The 26,359-nt window shown below is 40.3% G+C and overlaps 1 protein-coding gene across 4 annotated transcripts in view; it reads left to right on the top strand.

Moving 5' to 3' along the window:
• The window catches only part of NTM (neurotrimin), a 396,476-nt gene that overhangs the window by 262,903 nt on the left and 107,214 nt on the right, over window positions 1–26,359 (top strand). The gene's annotated exons all lie outside the window — the stretch shown is intronic.

Below are 26,359 nucleotides of genomic sequence, written 5' to 3' on the forward strand. Positions count from 1 at the left end.
TAAACATGCCCTTGACACTTGACCACTTGTGCTTTATATAGATATGGAATATTTGTCCACTTTAAAAATTGAGGGTGGGGGAGGAATGCTCATTATTTATCCATCAAGAAAGCATGATGTAGAAGGGAATTAACAGTTAAATTAAAAGAATAAGAATTTCACAAATGCAGATTAGGCCATCTAAGAGACAGAAGATTTTTATTCAGAACAAAATGTTTTTAAATATTATGGGAAAATGTAAGTTCTGAGAATTGAACATTTAACTTGTCAATTGGATTAATGAATTCAAAGCAAAGAAAACCTTGGGCATTTCAGTCATTCAGTTCAAACAATTATATTAATTAAGTAACTGAATTTGCTTTTTGTTCCTGATTTTATTCATTTGCCATCCATTTGTTGAGTACCTGTTATGTTTCAGGCACTCAGTACTGTCTGGGCATTCAAAGATAAAAGAGAATTGCTATTCTCAGAGTTTTCAGGAAGCTCCAATGTCTATTAACATCTGATACAGTGAACTGTCCTAGTATGCTATCCACTGTCTATTAACATCTGATACAGTGAACTGTCCTAGGATGCTAGAGAAACAAAAAAGAGGGTCAATACTGAACTGGTTCAAGGTGGTGTGGAATCAGGGAAGGCTTCCAAATCTGAGTCTTGATTTAAAGGGCTAAGAAGAGTTGGCTGTATGAAGATTGATAGTCTGCCAATTGAAGGAATCAGAATGGATGCACAAGAGAGAATTCTGGTAAAAGGGGGATGGGACAAACATCCAAATCCAGCTTATAGATAATGGTTGAAAGATAGGTGTGGGAGGGCAAAGGATGTGAGTATATGTGCATGTATGCCTGTGTGTGTGTGAGAGAGAGAGAGACTAAGGTTGGGTGAGGATCAGATTGGAGATGTGTAAATGCACCAGTGCTGAAGGTCTTTAGTTAATATACTCAGCTAAGGATTTTACATACTGCTAACCTGAATGAAAAGTAAATAGGTTTTAATATTATAAGAAGATGAGGGGTGTCTGGGTGGCTCAGTCAGTTAAGTGCCTGACTTTGACTCAGGTCATGATCTCATGGTTTGTGAGTTCCAGCCCCAAATCAAGCTCTCTGCTGTCAGCACAGAGCCTGCTTCCAGGTTCTCTGTCTCCCTCTCTCTCTGTCCCTCCCCCACTCTCTCCTTCACTCTCTCTCAAAAATAAATAGTCATTACAAAAATATAAGCAGATGAGATTTGCATTTTTGAAAAGATAATTCCAAGTCATTTTGGAAGATGGTTTGGAGAGGGGACAAAACTGGCACACTGAAACTATAGTAATTTCAGGGGAGCAGTGAGAATGGCCTAAATTATGGTAGTTAGCCATGATGATAAAGGAGATATAGCTGAATGATTTTTCATCTGTGAGAATCCATGGGACTTGGTGACTGGTACAGGGTATAAGGAAACTGAAGAAGAATGGGATAATGTCTTGCCTGAGGAATTATATAGCATAGTGGTTTAGCATGTGACTCTAAAAGCTGAATGGCTATTTATTTAATTATTTAAGAGAGAGACCATGAATGAGAGTAGGGGGAGAAGGTCAGGAGAGAGAGAGAGAGAGAGAGAGAGAGAGAGAATGAATCCCAAGCAGCCTCCATGCTAAGTGCAGAATTCAACTCAGGGCTCAATCTCACAGCACTGGCATCATGATCTGATCCAAAATCAAGAGTTGCATGCTCAACTGACTGAGCCACCCAGGCACCCCAGAAAAATGGCTGTTTTAAGATCTGGCTGTTTTATCATGACATGTGGTTTCAGTTTCTTCAGCTGAAAATGGGAAATGTTAATAATTACAGTAGTGTAATGTTACATGTACTTTCAGAAAGTTATTGGAAAATCTGACACTCTTCCTGGACTCTCTTTAAAAGCTCATGAACATCAGTTTAGAGCTGTTGGACTATAAACAGCTGTTTAGAGGTGTTTAGTCCCTCTAAAGGAGGGACTTCTTGGGTTTGGTGGGAAAAGTGGTTCCTTCAGTATGGGACTTCACATTCACTTTATATCATGTATTCACAGAACAATACATTTTTATATAATCTGTAAAGATGAAAGAGAATAATAACATCCTTAAAGGGGATATAATAATCCAATAGAGAGATGTTGGAGGTGATTAGCAAGGGTATTTGAAAGGCAGAGAAGTCAATAGTCATGTTAAGTCAAACACAACTTTTAAACAAGCTACTAGGGGCACCTTGATGGCTCTGTCTGTTAAGCATCCGACTTCGGCTCAAGCCATGATCTTGCAGTTTGTGAATTCGAGCTCCACGTTGTGCTCTGTGCCGACAGTGCAGAGCCTGGAGCCTGCTTCGGATTCTGTGTCACTCTCTTTCTCTCTCTCTACCCTTCTGCCGCTCATTATCTTTCTCTCTCAAAAATAAATAAACATTAAACAATTTTAGAAAGCTACTAGTTACTGATAGAGAATTATTAAAGGAAGATATTAGCCAAGAAGTAAAGCAGACAGCTTCAAAGGAGCAAGGAAAATGGGGTGAAAATTGTTTTAAGTCCTTAAAAGAAAAGGACAAATGATACAGTTTTTATGCAATTTAACAGCTTTCCCTATATAAGTAATTCTGGTCTGTCCTTGATTCCAGAACTGCAAGCTCATAGGTTCACAAGCTCACAATAGAAAACAAAACAAAACAACTCCCTTGGAATTTTCTATACTTTGTGTCCTAGACACTTGGACACAAATCCAAGGACCTGAGTTACTAATCTCCATGTCTGATACCTGTACAGTCACCATAGTTGGTAGTTCATCTCCCCATCTCCATTCCACTTATCCTTAATGGATGAAAATTTTAAATCTTATAAGGCTGTGCCATCAGGTTGCCTCTCCATTGTTTTATGCTGCTACCAGCCCCAGGCAAACATGGGCCTCTTCTTGGGTAAAGTATCAGAAGAAAAAAGTGAAGAAAAGAATGAGCAGAGAGGAGAAGGAAAAAAATGATAAAATTCGTTCAGCATTCTATGGATATGATTAATCATTCAACACTTTCAATTAAGGCTACTTATTTTACTCGAGGATCACAGAAAAAGTTACAAAAAAGTGTAAGGTAAGGTAAGCTATTCTTCTAAGGACACCAGCAATCTCTTACTGTCAGATCCGTTGATATCTTTTCAGTATTTTCTCTGCTGGCATTGCTTCAGTTGCTGCCCCTCTCCTTGATATTCTTTCTTTCCCAGGTTTTCATGAAACCACTGTCTCCTGACTTTCATCCAGCTCTGACTCACTCTGTCTCAGTTTCCTTTGTTTGATAACCTAGATACTTCTCACAACTCACAAATCTGGAATTTCTCTGGATTCTAACTTTGAGTCTTTTCCCTTCCAGTCTTTCTCAGGTGATGCTACTCAGTCATGGCATTAGCACAGAGATATTGATTTGGGCAGTCCTTAAGTGTGCTCTATCTCATCTCTTTCTAAATTCTCAAATGATTTCAGGCTATCTAGTGAGCATATTAACTTGTATGTCCTGCAAACAGCTTGAACTCAACATATTTCAAACTGTTCTTATTATCTTTTGTATGTAACTGGGTTCTTTGTTTCAATCAACAGAGATTGATTCAGGTTGACTTAACAAAAATGGAATTGATTACAAGTATATTATATAACTAATGGAATTGATAGAGGGTTGATTCAAAAAAGGGAAAGAGGTCAATATACACATACAACAATCAGTGAAGGAAGAGTCTCCCAGGGCATTAGAGCCATTGCAGCTAACAAGGGCACCATTATTGGCACTATCATGGAACTTCTGATGTGTCTGAGCATTAGACATCCCAAAGGGAATAAATTCCAAACTGTCCCTGCCTCTTTTCTTCACTTGCTAAAGGCAGAGTCCTTGATAAGAGCATGCAATAGACAGATACCAGTTGATATGCCCATTCTCCAGCTACAAGAGTGTAAAAGCACAACTCTTTGACCTTATCAGATTTTATAGTGGACTCACACTATATAGGGTTTCTTAAATATAGAAAAAGGGTTCAGATTCTGGGTAGTATTTTTAAAGAAAGACAAATTCCCACTGCATATTCTATGTAAGTCTTCTCTATAAGTGGTACTTCTCATCTCAGCAAATGACGACAACATACAGTCAACCAAGCTAGAACCTCAGTATAACCTGTATTTTTTGTTTTTTTTTATGGTATAAATCTATTTGTTGGTGCTGATTATGTAAGTCACCAAGTGTTACAAATACATCTACCAAATATTCCTTAACTCTTTTGCATACTACCCTTTCCCCTCTTAGATCGACCCTATCCATGCCATTTTTCAAAGAATACTTTTAATACTTTTGGGCATTAATAATAAGGTTAAGGATGTTATGGGTGTGGGTTCCAGCGTCATACCACCTGGGTAAAAATCATACTTCTGCCACTCACTAGCTGAGTGACATTTTACCTAACCTTGCTCTGTGTCATATGTAAAATAAAGTTTTAATAACAACTGCCACATGGAGTTGATGCAAGGATTAATTGCGGTCGTGTTTTTAAAGCATTTTGAATGCTCACAAACAATAGGCATCAGTAAAGGTAACACTAAAAGTGAAAAGTAGTGGTAGTGGGTGAGGTGGTGAAGATGCTAATATGGTGATAGTAGGAGTAGAAACTACCTCTCATCAGTACTTTCTAGAATATGCAGTCTATATTGCTGATAGCATTATCCTTACAAAACATTAATTTGATTTTGTTACTCTCCTGCTTAGAATTTTCTGATAGCTCCCATTTCCTGAGATAAAAAACACTCTTTCATGAGGCATATGAGCTCCTGCAAAATGGGACCCCAGATTATCTTTCTGCCACTGCCTTCTACCACTCATTACTATCCATGTTGCAGAAGGGGAACATAGACCAACTCACTCCCCAACATTTCAGACTTGTTACTTCTTTCACACGTGCTACTTTTACTTCCTGTAATACTTTCCTTTGTGCCCTTACAGCTTCCACATTTCCTGTATGACCGAAGCACATATTTTAGCTTACTTCCCCCCCCCCTTGTGTTCCCATCATACTTGACACATGCATCTCATATGGTGGCACTGTATAGTATTTGTTGCGTGTATCATCAACTTCTTTACTCACTGAGGTGCCCTTGCACTGAATGCTCCTGCTCTATTCATTTCCATCTCTGTTATGTGGGGCTGGCACATAGTAGGTGCTCATGGAATGGTTATTCAACTGTTGCATTAATGAACACATTTGTAATGACTCTGAGGACATAGAGGAGACCAGGGAGAGGTGCACCAACTTGTTCCAGATGAGCACACCTGTCTCACTGGCTACTTTTGGCAGGGAAATGAACAGGCAAAATATTTGAGGGCCTTGACTCATGAATCTATGCTTTAATCATTTCCAGTTTGTGCTTGGCACAAGCCACCTTGCTAGAGATTTTAACAGAATACCAGGAACGCATAGCCCTTTTTTCTGAAGGAATTTTCATTCCAATAGAAACTGTAGATTAGTGGACGTCATACTTATAAGACTCTGGAGCCAAATTTGCAATCACTATTATGGGGAAGAGCCCAAGGACTGTGCATTTATTAGTACAATATTTTAATCAAAAATTACTACCTTTCCAAAGACAAGTGCCATTTGAAAAGCTCCATGTTCCCTGAGAGAACCAGGACAAGCATATTTTCTCTAGATCGAAGAAGTTGTAGAAACTTTAGATCCCCTCCATTCAAAATAAAATAAAATCACAAACCCACAATCAGGCTAACTGCTACTTTCTTTATTGTCTTTGAAAACAAAGAACACTATTGGATGAGACTAGAAATAATTGTTCAGAGATAATTTTCACAAAATTTAACTATGGAAAAACAATAACTTTATAGAAAGTGAGTGAATACCCTTTCCATTCCTAAAATATGCCACAATACCCTGAAAGCATTCCCATGTAATATTAAGTTCTGGGGACCAGGACTGGGAAATTACTGGTGTAAAATGCTTCAATCCCAGACACTGTGCTCTAATTCAAATATGAAGGATTTCAGTGTGTACTTGGAAATTATAAATCATTATCTAACAAACAAACGAATGCACAAGAGCAAAGGTATGACACACTGACTGCCCTATAACCCTATAGTCAGGGCAAATAGCAGCAAGTTCTCCATTGCCAAATAGCAACTGTTTTTGCTTTAGAATATGATGCCTACACCCCTTTAACCTCCTGTGCTGCCAGCACCCCTACCTTATGAGTGACTTGATGACTGTTACTTATGTTACTTATGTGGAAAATTGATCTCAGCATCTCCTGTACATTTATTTGAACTAAAATGAGGAAGGTAGTTATTCTGCATTTCAAATATTTTATTTTTGCTTTGAAAGGATTGGGTTTAAGGGTATCCATGGCTCTTCTTGCCTCATATCCTGTTTCCACCAACAGAAAAGGAAATTCCACCAAAATGTTTTTGTCTTTGCTAGGGCTAGAGAAAAGATTGCCTTCCTTAACTCCTACTTTGTTCTCTTGCAGAAGAAAGGGTGAGTCTGGGCTCATTAACCTGACCCATACATCACTGTTTACTATTTCCAAAGCAGAGTCCCCTCCCAAGCTCATTTTAGACTTGTCTTTGCCCAGGTTTACAGGGCACTTGCACTCCCTGTGTTCCTGCAGTATACAGACAAGTGGAACTCTTCTCTATTCAGCTTTCCCACCTTCTACTTGATAAGTAGATCAGATTGGTTTTAGGCAAAGAGTTGTTTTACCCAAAGAAAATGAAAACACTAGTTCAAAAGGAGAGACACACCCCTATGTTTATTGCAGCATCACTTACAATAACCAAGATATGGAAGCAACCTAGGTGTCCATCAATAGATGGATGGGTAAAAAAGATGTGGTACATATACGCAATGGTATATTACCCAGCCATAAAAATAATGAGATCTTGACATTTGTGATAACAAGGATGGACCTAGAGGGTATTGTGCTATGTGAAATAAATCAGATAGCAAAAGACAAATACCATATGATTTCACTTATATGTGGAATTTAAAAAAACAAAACAAATGAACAAACAAACAAAACCAGATTCTTAAATACAGAAAACAATCTGATGGTTGCCAGAGGAGAGGTGAGTGGAAGGATGGACCAAATAAAGAGGATTAAGAGGTACAAACTTCCAGTTATAAAATAAGTAAGTGATGGGGCAAAAAAGTACAGTAGATTGAATATAATCGATAATATTGTAAAAATGTATGGTGACTACACTTATCTGCTGAGCATTGAGTAACGTGTAGAATTGTTGAATCACTGTGCTGTACACTTGAAACTAACATTGCATTGTGTATCAGCTACATCTCAGTAAAAAAGGGGGAAACGGGAAGTTTTTCTTCCTACAGGCCCTACCACACTCCCAGTCCTCCTGATCTGACAGTAAGACTGGTTAGACCTTTGATCCCAACTGAAGCTTTGCTCCATCCTTCAATTGTTAGTACCTGCAAGGAAGAACCACAGAAGGATTAGCATCCTAACATTTCATTGCTGCATTTTTTGAACGTGTGCTATTTGTAAAGCCACCACCTGAATTTGATGAAGAGTTAACTACATGTAGTTTTATGGCAGAATATTCAGTTATAAGCAGTTGATCTTCAGTCAGGTTAACACAACATTATTAATGTACTGTGTCACCGTGAACCTAAGCTACACGTTGTCTGGTCAGATTTTGCAGTTTAAGAGACAGCATTCTTATGAAACTGTATGGCTGTGCTTTGTATTTTCAGCTCATCTTTTTTTGTTGTTTTAATTTCTGTTGATTTGGATTATGATTATACTCTGCCTCAGCACTCCAGATTCTTTTGCTGAGACTGTTTATACATTGTGACAGCCTTATGATGGTATCTGATCTGTTATTCTCCTAGTTCTGATAAAAAAAAAAGTCTCCTGTCTGTGTTCAGCACTATATAAATAGAATAATTTTCTAGCAAAAATGGGAAACAAAACAAAAAACTCTAAGTATTTCTTGTCAGAAGTCTTTCCATGTTTAAACATCAAATTTCCTCTCTTATGGTCTTTACTCTCACACCCTCCCCAGTATGTGTATATGTACATATACATGTGTATGTAAGTCTGCATGGGTGTAGACGGGCATGTATATGAACAAACATATGTGTCTACAGTTTTTGCAAAAGAAATCAAACCTTTTGTTTTTCCCTTTAATGGTCTCTTCTCACTTTTCTTTCTCTAGAGAGGAAGTTGTCTTTCATCAGAGCATTGAGCTGAAATAAGCTCGGTATTTATAATGCACATAGAGTTTTTCCAGTGCTTGTCTAATGAGAAACGATACCCAAAATTAGAGCTTGCTGCCTTCCAATTATCCCATTGCATATGATTTTGTTATACCACAAATAGTTATTTTCTTCCTTCCCCAATAGCTACATAAATGGGCCATGGTAATCTACTCCAAACAAATGGCCAGGCATTATTATTTTTGCTGTATATAGTAAAAAAAAAAACCAAAAAACAAAAAAACAAAAACAAAAACAAAAAAAAATCTACTCCATTGTTATTGAAGAAGAAGAAGAAGAATCATCTCTTGTTAGTGTCTGCTGGTCACAATCACCAAAGGAGGGTTGGAAGTTAGTTCTCCAAGAGCACAGCTTTTCTATAATCTGGGAGAGAGCCTAGGACAGGATAACAAGGAGCTGCAGGGCTTTGTAGCATCAATTACTTTTACTTTATTTTGGAGTTTGGATTTTCTAATGTTGACCCTGCTTTGTGCACAGGCAAATCATGGGTCAAGGCACTTAAAAGCAGACAGCTGCACTAGACTCAATTCATCCTAATCAAAAATAATGGCTGTGCTTGCCTATTAATCTCTTTGCCACCCAAGAAATTGAGAGATTAGGGGAAGTTGAAATCAAATGTAAAATGTTCTGCTTTAGATGGTTGAGAGGATGATTGAAATCAATAAATCTCAGGCTTTGGGGAAGCCCAGTTGATTCCAGATTTACTAAAGACAGAAAGAAATAAATGCCAGCAGGAGCCTTTAGTGACCAGAACTTGACCACTGAGCTCTGCTGCAGCTCTCTCCTCACTGGGACCTCCTATGGAGGAGTATAAGTTTACCTTGATCCTATCTCATTATGTTGTTCTGCCTGTGAAAAGCAGAAATCATAGTAAGGGCATGATCAAGGAAATTGAAAAACAGAGCAGCCACAGTTGAAGGATCAGTCAGTAACCAGCAGACTCATCAATAAATTAGTTTGTGTTGTTCTAATAGCCCAGATCTCCTCTTGGGAAATCCCATCAAATCTCAGGTCACTCAGGCAGCCTCCTGTCTTTAGTTTGGCTCATGTATCATGGCTCCTGGAGAAACCTTCAGGCCACCTGAAATTCATGATGGCAGCAGTGGATAGAGGCACCATCTCATCATCTGCATGGCTACTGCATTGGACAACTTATCTTTCCTGCAACTTTGGAATGTTTTGGCCTTTGGGCCATGGCATCCCCAGCTGTACTCCATATTCTCTTTGCCTTACTGATATGAAAACACTTTCACAGAAACTGCCTAATTTTACTTTTACAAAAACTCTATCAGGCAAAGCAGTTATGATAATTTCAATTTTATACATGAAGCCAATAATCCTTGATACATCAACCCTTTGTTCCCCAGCCTGTACTGGGTCTAGGAGCCTTGTTGTTTCTTCCTGGTTCCAGTGCCCTTTGCACTGCTACATTGGGTACTCTTGGCTGCAGCTCCCTGTGACCTCATGCAAGAGGGTCTGAGTGCTTACATAATAGCTGGAATGTGCTTGCATTCATACTTTCAGAGAGGGGTGAGTGGTGGTGACAGGTGTGTGCACATGACTGCTCTCTTGACCCTATGTCTAGGAGAACACTGTCCTCTGATGCCAGAATCTGTTTAGGTGCCATCTCACAGCCTCCACTGTGTGTATGATGGAGTCAGAGCCTGTGGATCTGTGGCCTGTCTAATCTTACCATGAAATTCCACAGGGAAATTTGCCACTGTGGGGACCTTTTCAGAGTTTTGCTTGTCTTTCCTTCATCCTCACTTGTAAGGAAGTTGCTCAGATGGTGTGAATTTTTTTTTTTAAAGCTTGGGTGCCTTGAAAAAATAAAATGGAAAGTCTAGAAGTACATTCAGAAACACCATATCTGGTTTCTCTGTACATCCCCCCCCCCCACTTTATATTTTTCTTAGCTGATCTGTTTTAGTTAGCGCCAATATAGTGCTCCCCTCCCACACATCCCTTTAGGGTGAAATGCCTGCTCAGTGTGCTTCGGAAAGGCAGTATATTTTAGGCAGTCTGATAAAAGACTCTAATAGCCCCAGATTAATGCATTCATTCCTAGCCAATGGAAGGATTCATTACAGTGCTTAGGCTCAGGCTCCTCTCTGACGAATTTGCCCTGGGTAATGAGCCATTCAGCAGCTGCTACTCTGCACTGCTGGTAACCTGCAGAAGGGGGCAGTGAGATGGAACAGGCATAGGTAAAGTACAAAAGTGGAGGAAGTTTCTGGTACCTCCAGGTGGTCAGGGCAAGAGAGAGCAAGTGGTGCTTGTTGACACAGCATCTGCATCTGGAGCTGGAACTGAGAAGTATCTAGTGGGGGATGTGCTGAGGAACGTGACAATGAATTTAGCACCACTGTGCCTTTAAAGGCTGAGAAGTGAGGTTCACGGCAGACAACACATAACTCTGCTTTGAAAATGAACCCTGGGCAATTAGAAGGAGAGTGATATGTGGGAGAAGCTTTCAAACAATTGTAACTATCACAGAGTCGGAAAGTTAGGAGACATTCCAAGAGTTGGCTAGCCCAGTGATTTGGGGTGGGGGGGTTGTGATGGTGACTTAACCCTCCAGGGGACATTTGGCAGTGTCTCAAGACATTCTTGGTTGTTGAAACTTCTGGGGTCACGGGAGTGAGATGTTACTGGCATCTAGTGGGTAGACCAGGCATGTTGCTAAACATCCTACAATGCATAGGCGAGCACCACACAACAAAGAAACATCCATCCCCAAATGTCAATAGTCCCAAGGCCAAGAAACTCTGGCTAGCCTGACACCCTCCTGTTATGGTTGAGAAGGCTAAAGTATGGCAAACAGTGATGGCTCAGGGTGACATAGATGGAGAACTGAAGACTGAGAGGGGCAGAAGTCTGTGTCTTTTCTCTCTCAATGACATGCCCTCAGCCCTGGGAGGACTGCTTTCAAATTCTGCACTAAGTACTTTTAGAAATAAAGTTGTTCCTTCTCCTCCTGGACTCCAGAGCACCCTTCCTAGCCCACATCTCCAGTATAGAAAATTCCATTGCCTACTTTTATGAACTCGTGCTGGTCCCTAGCCACTTTGGTCTAGGCAGATCTCTTTTGGGGGTTAGCTTATTATCTTTGTTATGCATTTTAGAAATGGATGGTGCTGCTGATAAAAATAGGAATTGCCAGAGGAGCTAGCACCAGACATTATGAGATGCTGTATGTGCAGTGTTGTTGCAAACAGTTCCCCATGAGGGTGAAAAGGAGACCCTTTCCCATACACATAACTGTATCTCACAATTATTAAATATTGATTCATCTCAGCAGGGGCCTGTGCCTGATTTCAAATGAAGGCAAGTACATTAACTTGTGTTAATCTCATCTAGACCCATAGCATTGCACCCTTGTCAGTATCTGCTGACCCATGTTCTCTGATTGACACTGTAGATGGAAGCCGATTCCTATGCCAACCATTCTGATTCTAGAAATAAGCATATATGAGTTTATATCTGGAGTTATAGAATGTGTGGGGTGTGAGCACTAGAGCTTATTATAAGAGAAAAGAAGCCTACATGATGATGAATAGCAATTACAGGGAATTAGATTAGTATCAGTGTCTGGAGTAATGGTAAACATTTTCTGGTGCTGATGTTTGATGGCATTGGGGAGGTGGGGGGACTGGGGGATGATAGAAAGGAAGGGAGGCCAGAGATAAGAACAAATATGCAAGTCCATAGTGTGTGCTTAATGGAACTGAGATTTATTTTTCTGTGTGTCTTTTTAAGCCTCCAGATAGATCACAAAAAATACAGGCAGCCAGAAAAGAAATAGCCCAAATGTAATTTAAAGGACAGCTTTTTAACCAATACTTCAGCTTGGAGACACCTGTCCTATGTTCCTTGAAGATGCCCAGCTCAGGGGAGGAGTATTAAAGTTACTGATTTATCTTCAGTAGCACAGACCTATTTTTAATTTATTGCCTGGTGACAGATTTTTTGTTTAGCTTTTCTGTGTTACTCAACACAACCTCAGTAAAAGAAGAGCAGCCCGTAGGCCATTGTTTCCTTTGATGTCCTCATGCCCTGGAAGAAGATATGGAACTTGGACTTCTCAAAAGCTTGTTGACATTTTCTCTGGCTTCCTGACAAGCAACAATTTTTGTAGTAGGAAATACGACTGACCTGCCCGCTGATTGTTGATAAGAATAGCCTGTGTATGTGTGTGTGTGTGTGTGTGTGTGCGCGCGCGCGCGCACGTGCTTGTGCTCGTGCTCCTATAGACCACCAGTGTGGCAGTAACAGTTTAATCATTCCCATTAGGCCACCAAACCTATTACCAAAAATATCTATTTTAATACTGTGGAGCCACAGGAAAGAGAATATGTATGATGCCATTCAAAAACAGATATGAACACTCAGTTGTTGTGCCTCTAAGTAAAGAATACCTTCCATGCTGGGGGATACAAAAGGTGAAGCATGGAAAATAAATAAGAATAGTATAGATGTTTCCTTACAAGTCTCGTATTCTAGTGAGGGTGCTAAGTGCTTATGCCAAAATTTACTAAGACGGTACATGATATTCTACATGAGAGGGGTTTGAATAAAGGGGCACAAGAAGACAAGGAAAGGAACAACTAATTCTGACCAGGGAGTTCATGTATCCATAAAAAAATAATCCCTACTGTGTGCTGTGCACTATTCTAGGTGACAGGGAGAGAGTGATGAGATACGGATGTGGTTCTGTTCTCATGGGCTTTGCATCCTAATGAGAAGACATAAACAGCAAATAGCAAACAAATGAGGATTTCAGGAAATGGATGCATATCCCAGAATAACTAAAGCAGAATAATAGGGTGGGATAGGAAGCTATCTTAGATGGCATGGTCAGGAAGGATGCATAGTAGGTGACAACTGAAATAAGAACCAAATGACAACCAACCAACCAGCAAACCAACCATATGGAGATCTGGAGAAAGAGCATTTCTGGAGAAGGAACAGAAACTGAAAGACTGGAAAGTGTGAGGGAAAAGCCAGCTTGGCACCTTCAGGGAACAGAAGACAGGTCTGGGGACTGGAGCTGAGTTAATTCTGGGCAGAACAGTCGATGGTAAAGTCAGAGCTCCTCAGGGGGCAGCTGTATTAGAGACACAGGTATGAACTTCAGATTTCACTGCAGTCAGGGGCAAATTGAGGTTTTTAAGGAGGGGATGTAATCTGAATTATGTTGTTGTTTTTAATTATTCCATCTTTGATGCAGGGAATAGAATTCCCATGTCAATGGTATAAGCACAACCCCCCAAAAGATGATGGGCCTGCAAAGTAAGAGACAAGAAAATGAGATCAAGGCATGGTGAGGGTTATTTCTGAGATAAATCCAACAGGACTTAACAATGGTTGTGTAAATTGAGATAAAGACAGAAATAAGAGATGATTCCTGTGTCTTTGAGATGATTCCTGTGTCTTTGTCTTGGACAAGTAAATAGATGATGGTGTCATTAACCAGGATGGAGCAGGTAGGAGGGGGTGGAATCCAGAACTCTGTTTGAGACATCGTTCTATTGAACAATGAAATAAACATGACAAATAGGCCAAATTGTTATCCTTTGTTGAGCACACACTGTAGGCACAGTATTGTTCTAAGCCCTTTATGCATATGAACTCATTGAATCCCCAGGATAGGCCTATGAGAAGGATAATTATTAGATCCTCTTTTTTTTTTTTTTTTTTTTTTTTTTTTTTTACAGAGGGAGAAGTGAAGCTTCTTGATGCACACAGAGAAATTAATGTTGTCCTGAGTGCACATGTCTTGCACTGTAATGGAGAAGGGCAGATGCTGGCATGAAGACCATGCAGTTGTATTTCCCATAGTAAGCAGTCAGGTGTTTTCCACCCCTGGGTATCAGAGAGGAGAAATCCCTGCCTGAGTGATGTGGGGGAGCAGATGGCCTTGTGTCAAGATTCATTGACATCCTGATGGGCCCACTTCCACCTGCTGTGAGCTGATGAGGGAGAAAGAGAGTTATTGTCAAATTCCCAACTTGCCCTTTTCAATATAAAGTTCACTTGATATATATATATATATATATATATATATATATATATATATATTACTTCAGTTGCTAATGCATTTTGTTCTCTGGAGTGCGAGAGACCCAGCTTCCTGCATAGCCTTTAATTAGTTTCTGGATGATGACATCTCCACCGAGAAGCAACTGGTTGCATCCCTCCAATCTCCGGGGGAGATAAAAGAATCTAATAAAGACATTTGGTATTTCTAGGTGATGTGTTTGACAAGCTTTGTATTAACAAGAGGTCATGTTGGAACTTTTTTCTTTCCCCAACTGCTTCCCTCACTTGCTCCAGCACTGTGACATTTCACAGGGGGATTAAGAGAGCCATCACAATCACTGAGAACTTGTAGCTTAAAACAGACCAGCCTGCATCTCCACCCCTCATGCTGGAGGGGAAGAGGCTTCACCTTGATCTGCTCACAGACCTTAACCTTTATGAGGGATTTAGTGGCAATAAGGCCTCAGAACAAGAAATCAGTTTAAAACCAACTGACAAGTTACTTTGGACAGCACTGGGGCCACTTCCTGGGCTTCAGGATTCAAGGGCAGATAATGAGATGTTTCTTCCACTTGCCTAAATTATTCCCAAAGATGATGGTCACAGAGAACGTGGGTATAACTCAAATTTTCATTTTGACATACATGATAGCGGTACTCAGGTGGAGAGAGGCAGAAACTCCCCTCAGGGCTGTCTCCCTTCCTCTGAATTCAACCTTGCAGGCACGTTCGGGAAAAGAGCAACAGCTGTGGAAGAATCCATTCCATATGACAGTCAAGGGTGGAGTGGGGAGGACTTCGCCACTACCTCCCAACTGCAGTCGGCATAGTCCCTTGCTGCACATGGTTTTATAGCCTGTGTGTGAGTGCATAACTACCAGTGCTTTTAGGCAATTAGGAATTAAAGTGCCAATGTCACCACCAAGGCAGCTGAGAAGGTAAGTGAGCTTGTCACTGTTGGCAGCCAGCAGATTGGCAGTCCAGAGACACAGCCTTCTGCAGGGCTAAGCCCAGAGTCTCCAGGAGGTGAGGGTTCCCTCCCTGCCCCCTGTCTCCCTTGTCTCTATTTGGCCTGGATGGAACAGCCCAGAAGTGGGCAATGGCTGGCACCTGAACACCTGAGCAGCTCTTAAAGGCAAGAGGAGAGTGTGAGTTAAGAGAATCATTGCTAGAAGTCCAAGAGATTATGGTGACCTACACAGACACTCTTGTTATCTTGTACCATCACAAGATGGAGAAGTATGAATCTGTCCTGGGGTTAGGAGATGGCACTGAGTGTGGTAGAAGGACCATTCCTCTCTCCACAAGGCAAGTTGCTGTGTAGAAGCAAGAACATCCAAGGGGCAGAGTTAGCTAACCTCCTCCTAAATTGGGAGGAAAAGGACCCCTATTGAAAACATCATGGCACCACAGGAACGGCAGGCCCCTAAAACTCAAATGTATCTAAAGGGTTTCTCCAGCTAAGGCCCAGGGTGGCAGGCATTGTCCTGAGCCATATGGGGTCTGTGTCTCCTTTCTCTGGAGATCTTTCAGAGCTTAGGCAAAAAGTCTTTCTGGAACAGGGGGCAACCGATAATGACTGGGGAAGGAGCAAAGTGGCAGACACAGTTCTAGAGCTTTCCTTAACTGGCCGCTTGAAGTTCATGGGCAGCAGCTGCATTCTGGCTTTAGGAAGAGAGAGACATAGCCATATGCCAGAGGGCAAGGGAACAAAGGAAACTGTTTGAAGAGGCTTAGTGGCAGGCTCTGGCTTCTGGGGAAAACAAGAGTAGACACTTGCTGGTAAGCAGAAATTAGAAGCAGGGGGCATCAGAACCTTCCTACCACTGCCACCTTGGAGATGCATGTGAAGAAAACATGGATTTCAGAAGATGTCATAGGTGTGCTATAAAGAAATCCCGGTCAGCAATTCCGGGTTGGATTGTTAGAGCAGACAATTATGCTGTTTACCACTAATTGATTGAACTCTGCATTATCTCAATCACAATAGCATTCATTTGTGGAATGATCAGCAGTTCACTAAGTGATTTCAATTGTACCTACATATTTCATTTGATACCCAAAGCCCTATAGAAAAAGCTCGAGTCTGGGATCTGCCACTTTCTAGCCTAGTGACTTTGAGCACATTGTTAGCTATTTAAAGCCTCAGTGTTTTGCATTAAATGAGAAAATGCATGGCAAGTGCCTAGTATTTATTAGGTGTTCAACAAATATTAGTTCTCCTCCATCAGGAGTAATAATAAAAAGTAATACTGCCTTGGATTTCTCTCTCTCTCTCTCTTTTTCTTTTTTTTTTTTATTCTCATAAAACTATGTAAGTGAATCAGGCTATTAGTTGATTCCCTTTTGGGTAGCATTATTTTAGTTTTTGAGGACCTCTAGTGTGTGTAAAGTTTAGATGATATTTTTAGAAACACATTTTTAGTGAATTTTAGTTGTCTGACTTCCTGTATGATGACCTTGGGTTACTTGTTTAACTTCTCTGAATTTCATTGTCTTTATTGTGCAGTGGGGATAATGCCTAGGAATTACTGTGAGAATTTAAAAGGAAGCAGAGAATGTCAAGCTCTGGTAAAGTACTTATAGAAGGTGTTCAGTGGCCCTTCCCTTCCCTTCCCATTCTGTCTCTCCTCCCTTCATGACCTGGTCTCTAAAAATCAGGTCCTATTTGGTGAGTGGAGCATGAAGTCAGTCATGCACATTGAACCAAAAGCAAATGCCATTGTGCTGGAAGCTGGAAAACAACCAGTCCTGTCTGGATGGCAGGTCCACATCATGATTAGTAATAATACCCTTCTGTTCCCACATTAAACAACTGATGAAAAGATACTTCTTAGCAATTTCTTGGATGATGCCAAATATAATGGAGCACTTATGGTTCCAGGTAAGTTGCTGTGAAATTCAATTCACACTAATATGCCCAGAAGCAGGAAAGCATAGAGTGAAGAATGCATGGTGTTTATTTTATTCTCCTACGTCTCTATCAGGAACGACTAAATTGGGTCAGAGAGCAGAGCTCATAAAAACTTCCTTCCACATTTCAGCTGATCCTGAAAGGAACAAATTCCAAACTTCAGAACCAGTGGTTTATGACTAATCCTGAATAAATCACTAGCTTTTCTCCCAGGACTTCATGATTTTCCAGCAAACATGAAGGGTTTTAATATGGAGAGAGAGAAAGAATGAGATATAAGAAATGACAAAAGGGTTCTGGTAAAAGATGAAACAATCTGCCTGAGCTTTGCCATTAAGAGCAATTTCAACCTCTAATTTAGGATTCTGAATTTCTGTAATCTGACCTTTCCCTTCTGGAAAGTGGAGGCAAGCTCACTGCTGGCAAGGGAATGGGGTCCTGTTGCACATCCCCATCCTGGGCTGCAGCCAGCATCCTGACTGAAAGATGCCTCAGAACCACTAGCACAGGTATCTACCTGGTGCTTAGCATCCACTTTGGCAAGGGGTGGGGGTCCCATCTCCACCACAAAACCAAAGTCCCTCCCCTACAGCCCTTAATGTCTGTATTTGTCTTCATATTGGCCTCTAGGGGTACACATTTTTAGTAACACTAATAAATCACTTTTGAATAGTATTTTATGTTTAAAATGTGATTTCTCACAGTCTTGTCTGATCCATAGGCAATCTATTCTAGAGAAACAAGATAGTATTCATATAATTAAGGAAATCAGTGAGTTAAATGATTTACATGAGTTTATGCAGCTAGTGATTGTTGGGTTGGGTCTTAATACCTGATCTTCTGATGCGAAGCTTAGGGTTCTTTTTATTGAGGGATAAGAAATCCCACAGAACCCATAATATTGGAATATGCATTCAATTGTAATTTTTTATTGGAAAGAAGGAATAAGGAAGGAAAAAGAAAGAAAGAAAGAAAGAAAGAAAGAAAGAAAGAAAGAAAGAAAGAAAGAAAGAAAAAGAAAGAAAGCAGGAAGGGAGGGGAAAAGGACAGAAGATGGAAAGACTAACTGACTAGTCTCTTCAGTCAAAATAAGCCAAATAAGTTCTCAGTGGACACAGCAGTGGGTTTAATTGATTATTTCTCTGCCATGGTGCAGAGACAGCCAGGAACACCTGGTTGGATGAAACAGTCAGGTTGGGGGAACTACAGTGCTGCCTCCCAGGAAGGCTGTCCAGGAAGGCTACAGCTACCTGCCTCAGCTCATATTAGTAGAAGCTAAACATAAGGGTGCTGATGAGGAGGTTCTGGTGATGGAGGAGGGAGGACAACATGATATTTATGCAAGAGTGGGAAGTCTCAAGAAATATACTCCTGAAACCTCCCCTCCACTCTTCTGACAGAGAATAGCACCATATACAAATGAGCAGAGAGGGCCCCCTTTCCCGAATGTACCATAAGCATGAAGATATTCACATGGAGAGGTGAAAGGGGATGATGGGTGAAAGGGATGGATGAGTTTAGCAAAGGTCACAGTTTTTGGTAATGTGAATTTCAATAGACTTAATATATTTGGATCATATAGAATCTACATTCAGGTCCCACTGTCAATGCTTTACCTGGATAACTGAGCAAATTACAAAAATCTCACAAAGATTTAATTTCTTCATATGTAAGTAGGAATAGTAGTATTCCTCAGAGGATTCTGTCAAGATTAAATGAAATAATGGAGCAAGCTCCCTATAAAATATGTAATGAACAACAGAGATTCAAAATGTGTCAATGCATGCATGTGTCTATGTGTGTACTCAGTATCTGTTTATGGTTTTTAAAGTATGCATCCATGATTCCACATGCAGTTTGTATTTTCTAACTCATATAATCCCTCATTTTCAAAAACACTCTTCAACTCTGCAATCTTCAGTTGTATGCCCTTGAACAAGTTCCTTGATCCCTCTGAATATAATTATTCTCATCTGTAAAATGTAGGAAAGGAAATAATTAGGGAGACAACACACCCCCATTTGCCTGGAACTTTTCTGATTTTGGCAGTGTAAGTCCTATGTTCCAGGAGACTCTACAGTTCCAGATAAATGAGGACATTGGGGCACTTTAGAAGTAATATCTACTTGTGGGGTTAATGCAGGGATAAAATAAAGTAATATATGTAAAATATCTATTATACAACAGGTATTTAATAAATAGTTACTATAAGTATTATTATAGATACTGAGAGTCTTTAGGGGTCATTTCAAGATCTTGAGGAAGTTCATTTCATTCAATTTATTTGCATTTCCAAACAGTCGAATAAAAACACCCTAACGCAGGGCTCCTGGGTGGCTCAGTCGGTTGAGCATCCGACTTTGGCTCAGGTCATGATCTCGCAGTTTGTGAGTTTGAGCCCCACGTCGGGCTCTGTGCTGACACCTCGGAGTGGAACCTGCTTCGGATTCTGTGTCTCCCTCTCTCTACCCCTTCCCCACTCATGCTCTGTCTCTGAAAGATGAATAAACATTAAAAAAAATTAAAAACACCCTAACTCATTCATTCAAAAAATATTTATTGAAAGTTGTGCCAGACATTATGGTATGTGCTGAGCATCTCAGTGAACAAAACAGGCAACAGAGCTTACATTTTACAGTAAAACCTTGGATTGCAAGTAATTTGTTCTGTGAGTATTCTGAAAGATGAGCAAGCATTTCTAATAAATTTAACTTGATAAACGAGCAGTGTCTGCAATACGAGTAGTACGTGATGCCGAGTGTCACATGGTCACAGCTGAGCCAATTGTTCTTGAAATTCACTTTGATACACAAGTGCTTTGGATTAAAAGCATGTTTCCAGAATGAATTATGCTCACAAACCAAGGTTTTACTGTATTGGGAAGAGGCAGGTAATTATGTAACCATCTAGTATGGCACGTTCCACTTTAGAAAGGGTGATCAAGGAAGGCTTCATAGAGGAGCTAAGATTTAAAGAATAAGACAAAACCATCCAGGTGAAGAGCAGGGAAAAAGATAAGCAGAATGCATCTGAGTCAAGGAATGAATGACCTGTGAGTGTTTCAGGAGGAAGGGTAGCCAGTGGAGTGAGAAAAAGAGAATGATTTGGGATGGAGAGAGAGAGGCAGGCTCTGGTTCATGAAGGGCTTTTGACCTCAAAGAAGGAGTTTTCATGCTCCATGACCAACTCATCTCTTTGTTTAGTCCGAATGAGAAAAAGAAGTTCAATTAACAGTTATATTTTGCATGAGACTTTGCCCTGGTCTACAGTGACCAGTAAGAAAAGACGGATTAGTCCACAAACCAACATCTGCTTGATTGCATCTTCAGCTTTTTGATCTAGATGGTACATTCATGCACCAGGCTATTAACATACACCTGAGAGTCTCTGTGTGGGATCTGGAAACCAGGAAAGTTAAGGGTGTTCCAGATTGGTCCTTTTAGTTATGTAAGGACAGAGGTCTCAAGGCCTTAGTAGTGAAGCAGCCCTTGCTGTGAAAACTACCATTAGCTGCCATAGGCATCTCAGATCTTCACTACAGAGAAGAGGCAGGAGAAGTGCCACTGGCAGTAAAGAGAGCCATCTGGGATGCAAAGATCTGCATGTGCCATGGGGGAGCAACCTGGTCCAAGCAACTTATGTGCATTCCCAGCCCCACAGGACTGTGCAATGCTTAATAAAGCATCTTAATTTGGATTTAATAGGATATCTACTGTGTGCTAAAAACAGCAAATTGCTATTTATTAATGGCATAATTATTAAAACTTAACACCTGGGCAGTGGAAGCTAAACCAAGAATGAGGAAGTTCCCTAAAATACCGTTTCAATAATTATCTTATTTAATTATTTACACTTCTGAATTAGAATTCAATAAGAGCCAGATTAAACCTTAACATAATGTATTAAATGTGGAACTGTATTCAGAGTGTGGCTCACTGGGCTTCTGCCTCCCTTCCCAAACATAACCTCTTCACTTCTTGGTCTTCCTGTTCCCATATTGATGTTTTTTTCTAGGTTGAACTTAAAGTCAGCAGAGATGTTACATACATGTATGTGGAAACTAGCTGATGGCCTTTTTAAGGAAGCATGAACTCTTAGCACATCTCATTTACTTTTGAAGCTTCAATTATTACTCCTCTGCTGTTGACTTTCAAATCCTATTCTGGGACCTTGCCCCAGACCTTTAATGGCATCACTGTAATTGCCGAAAGGTTAAATCTGCCTGCATGTCTATCAGAATGTCTAAAACAGAATCTAACTCATCAAAATAATGTCCTCCCCAAAAGATCTCCATATAGCTTCCAGGAATGTGCTACTTAGCCATCTAACTGCTGTTGAACAAAATGGCATTCACACTTGACATTATTTCTAATTCCTCCCTCCTGGCAATCAAGTACCTGTGTGTTTTCCTGGGCGTTGATCTTAAAACCATCCTTTTCTTTCCATCCTTATAGAGCCAACAGTTTAATCCATGCCTTGAATATCACTCTAATATAGATTGATTTATTTGACTTCAATTTCTGTCTTTCATTCTGTCTGACACATTTTTGCAGATTGTTTTGCGTAAAGTACATTGAAAATATTAAGGATTTTTTTTCTTTAAAAATTTTCAAATACATGCTGTTGCCTATAGAATAGAGTGAAAATCTAGGATCTAGTCAAGCTGTTCCATAATTTGGCTTTAGCTTTCTTCATTGATCTTATATCCTCTTCTTCCTTTAATCAGTTAAAATCTATCAACCACCCATTCTGTATTGACACTACATAATGTGTTTGCCAAGTGCATATAATATTAAAACTCACTTATTGAGCACTTCAAATTGCTAGGACCTCCTTTAAGTCCACTTTGTAAACTTACTCCTTAAATCCTCAAAAAAACCCAAGAGGTACATGGTATTGTTAGCTTTGCTCCATAGATGAGGAAGTGAGACACAGAGAGGTGAATTAATTTGGCTAAGGTTACCCAGTTTGAACATATTCAAGTCAGGGTCTCAACCACTACTCTCTTTTGTCTTTTGTAGTAAATAAACTGTCTTCATACATTTCATGAATTTCTGCTTCCCATTGATCCCCAGGTGTTCCTGTTCCACTTGAAGTGGCTTTACTTTCTCAGCCTTTGTGACTGTTTTTCATTTGTTGGTATCCAAAATAAACTCGCTAGCCAAGCCAAAGTCACTCTAACACTCCTACTTGCAGTGTCCTCCCTTTTCCCAATTTACAGGACTGAATATTTGTACCATTCACTTGATATTCAACCCCACACAATTTTGTGACAAATTTTGCTTTATTTTTCAACTCTCTAGGATGTTCATAGTCACTGTCTCCTCAAACAGATTGTAAGCTAGTGGAGAGCCAACAGAATTTATATATTTCTGCATGTCTTTCATATAACAACAACACAGTTGTGTATATAGGAGTTGTTCACCAAATGTTCGCTGAAAGACTTTTGGCCCAGCCTCTGTCAGCAGCTCTTCTTCCATTAATAATTATGCCTTGCCACAAAAACTCTTAATAATAGTATTCTTCTTATGTCTCCTTTTCCTACAATGCCTTCCCTCTTCTCCTCTTCAGATTCACTTTTACTTATCTTGGGCTTAGTTACGTGTCACACATCCACAAGGTCTGACATGGCATCCATCTCCAGGCTGGCTTAAGTGTCTATCCTTTGTATTCCCTTAATACCATTTCTATTCTTCTGTGTCACAATACATTAAAGGTATATACTTCTGGACCAATTTTTATATCTCTAGACTGTAACTCCTTGAGGACAAGGGCTGTGTCTTGTTTAGTGTTAAATTCTTAGTGCTAAGCATAATGCCAGTGTATGGAAGTGATCAATGAATATTGATGAAGGAAGGAAGGACAGACAAAGTAATCCTAGTATGTTTCTAACAGCCTGCATAATGAGAAGACGTAAGATGCAGAATGTATCCATGGAAACAATATAAATATATAAATAATCCTATCTTAGTTGGCCAGAACTTTTTTATGAACATGAATTAGCTAAGACCACAGTGCATCCTTATCAATTCAATTTAATTTTAAATACTGACAGTGTGCTAGCAGTTTCCTCCTGGAAAATGATACTTTCAATCCCCTGGTATCTTAGGTACTATGCCAATTTAGTTCTGATAATTGGGATTGCACCTCTTGTCAAACGACCACAGCTCTATGCCATGAAAGGTCTGCCTTTCAAACTCATCTGGGGCCATGTGCCACCTCTGAACTGTTCTCCTGGGCAGAATTGAAAGGACAGCAAGCATTTCTCCAACTTCTACTTCATAAGTTGGATACTTTCCAACTGTTAGTGGAGGGAGACAATTCTAGATGATTCTTCCAAGCATAAGGTGTGATTGTCTCATTTAATATACTTACTGTGCTGACAGCTCTGGCCCAAAACACCTTCTATTCTACTTGGGGGCTGTCCATTGTTCTCTAGTGTATGATTAGCAGATTAGCTATCATGTAAGAAGCCAGGAAAATGAACTCCCAGTAAACCCTTCCAAAGCAAGAGTAATTCATTACCCAGTCTGATTTCCACTTAAAATGTACTTTAAGCACACTTCCAACTACAAACCCTAAATCACCCTGTGTTCACAAAGTCCATCATTTTTTATTTTATTGCATGGCGTTGGCATGGCATAATCCCTTGCAGAGCATCTCGGAGTGCTTTACAGATCAATAAATTACTTACCTGCACAGTTGAAGCAGTGTCTGCAAGGCCAACACAGTCATTATGCAAGCTGCCTGTCCTCCAGGAAGCAAGCAAAGCTTTGTGGGTGCCAACGCTGGGTGGGAGCAAGGGCCAGGTGAATGTATGGGTTGGGGGGTGGTGGTGCAAGCAGTGACTGTTATAGTTAAAGCAGTGAATAAAATACATCAAGTTTAAATGATTTTAAGACTGAGAGCACTTAGAAACTTGGATCCTTCAGACAGTCAGCAAATCAAGTGTCCAGTCATTAACCCATCAACTATCTTTCTGTCCAAGAAGATTCAATCTAGCTTTTAAAATGGTACAGCCATAAATTGCAATGTCACGTCTTGGAAGTCCTGGATCATAGAGCCAATGGGCACTCCCCAGCCCTCACCACATTGACTCTTCTACCAAATAGTTGTATCTGTCCTATCAAATAGTTGTGAGAGTGCAGGTGTATGTGCAAATGCATACACACACACACACACACACACACACACTGTCTCTCTGTCTAAAGCTCAATATGGATTTATATCTAAAAATGATTAATTGATGTTTACTTTTTGTATGACACCCCACTCAAGACAGCAGAAAATAAAAAAGTAGACTAAGTCTTTAGATCTTATACTCAGAATGTATAGCATACCGGAAAGATGAGACAAGTGTAACATCAGCAAGTTTATTTTAAATGACTTGGAAGAGGCTATGGGATTGCCAGGAAAGAGAGGTGACATCTTTGTGGAGATATCTGAACAACCTTATAGAAGGCCCTCACCTGGGCCTTGGATAATTCCAATAGGTATACATAGTTGGAGAAGAGAGTCTAAGTGACCAGAATCAGCAGCAAAGGTGTGGGGATTAGGAAATAAAAGTGCAACACATGCTTATTAATGAGTGTTCCCAGTAAGGTGGAGTGTGGGAAGGGAGTGGAAGACACTATGCAAGAAGGAAGGAAGGAAGGAAGGAAGGAAGGAAGGAAGGAAGGAAGGAGGCTAGAAGATACCTGGATGATCCCGTTTTCATGGAGAAGAAAGCCTAACACAATTAGAAGTGAGTGATTAATGGTTCAAGCAGAAGAAGAAAGTCCAGCATGGAAATTTGCAATCAATCTGATTTTCAAATGAGGGGGTTCATCATCTGGCCTTGGGACAGGAAATAATTTGACATTTAAGTTTCCTGGGATCTCCAGCAAGCCAGATGGCATTGTGTATTGGGTAGATGATGTGTGCTGGAATTGCATACTCTGATGGCTCAGAGGGTGGCTTGTTCAAGGGAAGAACCTAATTTGAAGATCCCTAAGGGAGCTGAATGGAGGGGTCACTTAATTTATGATGAACTAATGTGTTAAAACTAGTGCCTGTGAGACTGAACTGATATGTGTTTGTAATCCAGTCCTGATATTGTTACAAACGTGTAGCAGGTTGGAAAGGTGGTTCCCTTGAATATCATTATAATTCCATCCTATAAATATTTGTTGTGCTTTTTCCCTGGTTATAAATATGATTCAGTCATGGCTCAGGCTGTGAAAAAGTTCTTGGTTATTGGATGAGAGATGCTAAGCAAACAACCATAACATAGATAGGTGTCAAGAACTGGAGTCTGGAAGCTCATGAATGTCACCCTTACTTTATAAATCAATTAGAAAATAAGAGAAACAAATGTCATACTTGAGCTAAATGCCACATTCACCAGTGGGAAAGATGGTACTAGAGAATTAGGCTTAGATGTATAGCAACAATGGGCTTCTAATTTAGAACACAAGAATGAGACAGATACATATAGGCAAGTGGAGGCTGTGCTGTAGGGTGTACAAGACCCCATGGGATGCTGCCCCTGTGTCACATGTCTGAGGAAGACGACACTGGAAAACAGCTTCCTAAGGGAAGCCTGGTTCCAAAACAAAACACTGAAAGAAGTGTGGGATCCTACTCGCAATTTTACCAATTAGAATAAACCCTTCGCCTCCTTGGGGGATTAATTTAGGATAGAGAGAGACAAAGAGACCAAATGTGTTATGCCTAATTGCTGTTCCCTCTGATTCCCCATTAGGTATGAGTAATGTGCTCTGGGAACACAGATAAGAAGAGCTTTAACTTAAGTATCTGAAGGAGGACAGACACGAGTAGGGGTAGGGAAAGCTGCACCAACTGGCATTTGATTTGGACTTTAAAGGATGACTAGAGGGGCACCTGGGTGGCTCAGTCAGTTTCAGTTCAGGTCATGCTATCACAGTGAGTTTGAGCCCGCATTGGGCTCTGTGCTGACAGCGAGGAGCCTGCTTGGGATTTTCTCTCTCCCTTTCTCTCTGCCCCTCCCCTGCGCTCTCTCTCTCTCTCTCTCTCTCCCTCAAAATAAATAAACTTTAAAAAAGAATGACCAGAAAATTTCCAGGAAGACATAAGAGACAATATAGATCCCAAATGCGTGATGGCC

The sequence above is a fragment of the Lynx rufus genome, unplaced genomic scaffold (assembly GCF_022079265.1).
Source record: "Lynx rufus isolate CCGP_SWC_20201006 ecotype Redwood Valley unplaced genomic scaffold, mLynRuf1.p SCAF_9, whole genome shotgun sequence".
Lineage (NCBI taxonomy): Eukaryota > Metazoa > Chordata > Mammalia > Carnivora > Felidae > Lynx > Lynx rufus.